The 4,061-nt window shown below is 47.1% G+C and overlaps 1 pseudogene; it reads right to left on the reverse strand.

Annotated features, from left to right (window-relative positions):
* Nucleotides 1-17: 17 nt before the first annotated feature.
* Nucleotides 18-2,371, reverse strand: LOC110743133 (annotated as a pseudogene).
* Nucleotides 2,372-4,061: the final 1,690 nt, after the last annotated feature.

Raw genomic sequence — 4,061 nt, forward strand, 5'->3', positions numbered from 1 at the left:
GGAATTGGGAAACAAATTGGAATACGATTTGGTACCTCTCCCATGAAAGATTAATTTGCAGAATGTACTCAAATTAGAAGCATTAAATAAATTCTATAATGTAAAAATAGCACATCTTGTTCTCTACACTATAGAAATAGCTGCATGAGTGACCGAAGATATGTGTACAAGAGTGATGGTGACTGTAGCATCATTTGTAATGCTAAAACCGTGAAACGCACCTCACTTCAAAAACATTTTGAAAAGGGTTAAATAAATCATGCACAAACTGAGGAAGAAAGGCTGTTTTCACGAACAATGGCGAGGATCACCATGAGGATGACTGATTCCATTGGTCACATTACTGATAGAGCAATCAGTAAACCCAGGCACATCCTGGGGATAGGATACTGCTGTAATAGGCCTCCTATTATTAAACATGAAAAACTTGAAGCACAAAATGTCTACCTCACTGACCCAAGCCATGGGAGCAAGGAAGATTTTTATCACACCACAAGCGAGATCCTTTCTAAGGTCTATGGGATTCCTGAGTTTGACAGGTATGACGTGCGGTGGCCCTTGCTAAGCCTCAGACTTAAGGTGGATAGGAAGTGGGGACACGTGTGTCTTGTGATCAATCAGGAGTTGGTTGTCCAATCAACAGAAACAGGTTAAAATAAAAGCCCAGGGCCCGACTCGAACCACCAACCTTTACCGTTAACAGCAGAACGCTCTGACGAATTGCGCCACAGAAACACGTTCCGTGCCTTCTTCTGGGCGCTATAGGAAGGGTGCACTCACCAAACTCCCCATCCCCTCAATCTTCAGGGCCCTCCCGGCAGGATGACTGTGTAAGTTCCAGGTCCTTGGAAAACTGGAGAGATTAGAGCGGTGAATTGTGGTGTTGGACACGCGCGCGCTGGGACATTCTAGAGCACGAAGGACAGCCGTATGGCCTTCGCCCGCCCTGCCCCTCGCCTGCTTCAGAAGCCCCCGGAAACGCCCTGGTCCGCGACCCGAGCCCGAGCGGCCGCCTCGGGGACCCAAGGGAAGCAGGACGCCCGGTGGACTCCCGGGATGCCTCTTCCCGTTCTTTGCGCCGCCTTCATCTACTGAGGGAGCCTGTGCCCACCCTGGCCAGTCGCTTTTGAGGCAGCTGCGGAGCTTCCGCTGCCGTCTGCGGATCCTGTGTCCCGCACGGGGGCTCCACCGGGGCAGGGATGGTGGTGAGGGTCTCTTGTGGGTCCCTTCGCGGGAAACAGGGTCTGGCACTCACCAGGGCGCACGACTAGGACTTGAATTAATCCATCGTCGCCTTTAGTTTTTAGTCCTTTGAAGAGCTCTGAAAATAGAAATCAGGAACTGTTTTTCCATGGGGAAGTTTTGTTTTGTTTTGTTTGTGAGACAGGGTCTGATTTGGTCGCCCAGGCTGGAGTGCAGAGGTACAAACACGGCTCACTGCAACCTTGACCTCCTGGGGCAGAGCGATTTTCTTGCCTCAGCCCCCCAAGGAGCTGGGACTACAGGCGTGAGCCACACGACGGGCTAATTTTAGTATTTTTTATAGAGACAGGATTTCGCCGTGTTGCCCACGCTGGTCGCGAAGGGGAAGTAAGTTCTTTTTAAAAAGCGTTTATTCCGATTGATTTCCTGGTATCCCGTGGGGCGGACAACGGGCGAGGCCTCCAGTAAACCTTCTGCCAGGTGGAGCTGCAGGGGCTCAGCTGCGCTGTTTTTGAGTGGGTGCTTGGGGCACCAGGGCGGGAGCGGGGCATGGGGTGGGTCTAAGGGGGAACTGCAAGGAGGAGAGCAAGGAAGTCGGTAGAGGCGGGAACCCTGGCGAGGAAACTTCCCAGTAGCTTTGTTCAGCGGGAAGGACCGGATCCTTGAGAGACGAACCTCATCTTTTCTCCTGTAGCAGAGTGGGGAGAAAGGGAGGAAAAATGGAGAGACACCAAGAAAGAAGGAAAATCATGAGGCCTCTTAGGCCGAAGCAGCCCTATATTAAATTTAAAGAAGAAAGCAGGCGGCTTCCTGTGATCGTATATTGGTTAGTACTCTGCATCGTGGCCAGGGTCAAGTCCGAGTCCAGGCAGTATCCCTCCTGGGGCGTGGCACTCCTCCTTTCCTTTAGACTGCAACCTCTGCCTAGGCTGCGCTCTTTACCTGCGACTAGAGAGGTTAGAACTTACCCGTGCCTTGGGAGCTCTGTGCAGTGGTGAGAATAGAAGCAACCCCTAACCTGCACGCTGGGGTCCGGTCATCTTGAAGACCCGGCTTTTGCTCCCTCTGTGAGCAAGTGTAACACCCAAAAGGTGAGCTGCTCCTTCTCAGTCAGCCTTATTGACACGATATAGCCATACTGTTCTTCTGGTTCAGATATTTCAAACATCGGTTTGGCCTTTTTTTTTTTTTTGGAGACGGAGTCTCGCTGTGTCGCCCAGGCTGGAGTGCAGTGGCCGGATCTCAGCTCACTGCAAGCTCCGCCTCCCGGGTTTACGCCATTCTCCTGCCTCAGCCTCCCGAGTAGCTGGGACTACAGGCGCCCGCCACCTCGCCCGGCTAGTTTTTTGTATTTTTTAGTAGAGACGGGGTTTCACTGTGTTAGCCAAGATGGTCTCGATCTCCTGACCTCGTGATCCGCCCGTCTCGGCCTCCCAAAGTGCTGGGATTACAGGCTTGAGCCACCGCGCCCGGCCCGGTTTGGCCTTTTAAGGTCAAATCAGAAACAAGTGAGAGGACATGAGGAGAGTTCGCACTCCAACTGGGAATTTTAAGTAAAGCCTAAATAATACAAGAAATTCTAAACTTAATGTCATTGCCCAACACCCAATTTTTATTTCTGTTTTTATTTATTTGTTTATTTACTTTTGCTATCAGTAAATGACTGAAATACAATCCACACAGACCAAAGTGTGCCAATCTTAAGTGCACAGCCCAGTGCATTTTGATGAAAGAAACCATCACCCAGATCAAGTTACAGGACATCATTTTCACCAGCCCAAAAAGTCATTAGAGCCCCTTTACAGTCAGTCCTCACCCCATCCCCACTTAGGCAATCGCCATTCTGATTTCTGTCTCCATGGATTACTTTTGCTTCTTCTTGAAATTCACATAAAGGAATATACTGACTTTGCTGGGGTTTTTTTGTTTTGTTTTTTGTTTTTTTGTTTTAATGCAAAGATGGTTTTGAGATGCGTCCATTTTATGGCATGTATCTCAGCTTTTCGATGTTATTGATGAATACAATACCATTGATGGACAATTGGGATATTTCTACTTTTGACTGTTGTGAATAAAGTTTAGGAATATTGTACTATGGGCCTTTTTATGGACCTGTGCCTTCATTTCTCTTGAGTATAAACCTAGTAATGGAATGGCCGGGTCATGGAGCAGGCGTATTTTTAACTTTATCAGAAACTATCAGACAGTCTTTTAGAATGGTTGCACTATCATATTCTCTTGCCAGCAACAAGGGATATATTTGCTCTGCATTCTTACAGACTAGTGGTTTCTCCTGTCTCTTAAATGTTGGCTATTCTGATGGGCATGTAATGGTGTCTCATGGCATTTTAGATTTGTGTTTTCTGAATGAGTAATGATGCTGAGAATTCTTTCTTTTGACATTTGGACATGAAAAAAGCCTCTTTTGTGAACAAACACTGTTCAAGTGTTTTGTTCATTTTATATTGGCTTGATTCTTTCCCCTTGCCCCTTTTTACACAAACTTTACTGTTTGTGTAAATTTTTTCTATTCTATAGAAAAAATAGAATAGAATAGAAAAATTGAGAAGCTAGTACACAGAATGGAGTAAAGAGGCTGGAATGGGTTTTGGGGAACCAACTCACATTTTACAGTTGTTTTAACATCCCCATCCAAGAACAATGTGTGTTTTTCAAAGACATCCCCTTATTGAAATATGCAGAGAAAGTGTGGGATAAAAGAGCATATACTAAACTTCTCAGAACGAGTTTCTAGAAGTGGACAAGGGAATAGGAATTGGATAAACAGAGGAAAGAAGAGACAGTATGGGCCTTGCTCAGAGTGGCCACCATAATATGTCCTGAGCTAAGGACATGGA

This window comes from Papio anubis, unplaced genomic scaffold, assembly GCF_008728515.1.
Source record: "Papio anubis isolate 15944 unplaced genomic scaffold, Panubis1.0 scaffold823, whole genome shotgun sequence".
Taxonomy (NCBI): domain Eukaryota; kingdom Metazoa; phylum Chordata; class Mammalia; order Primates; family Cercopithecidae; genus Papio; species Papio anubis.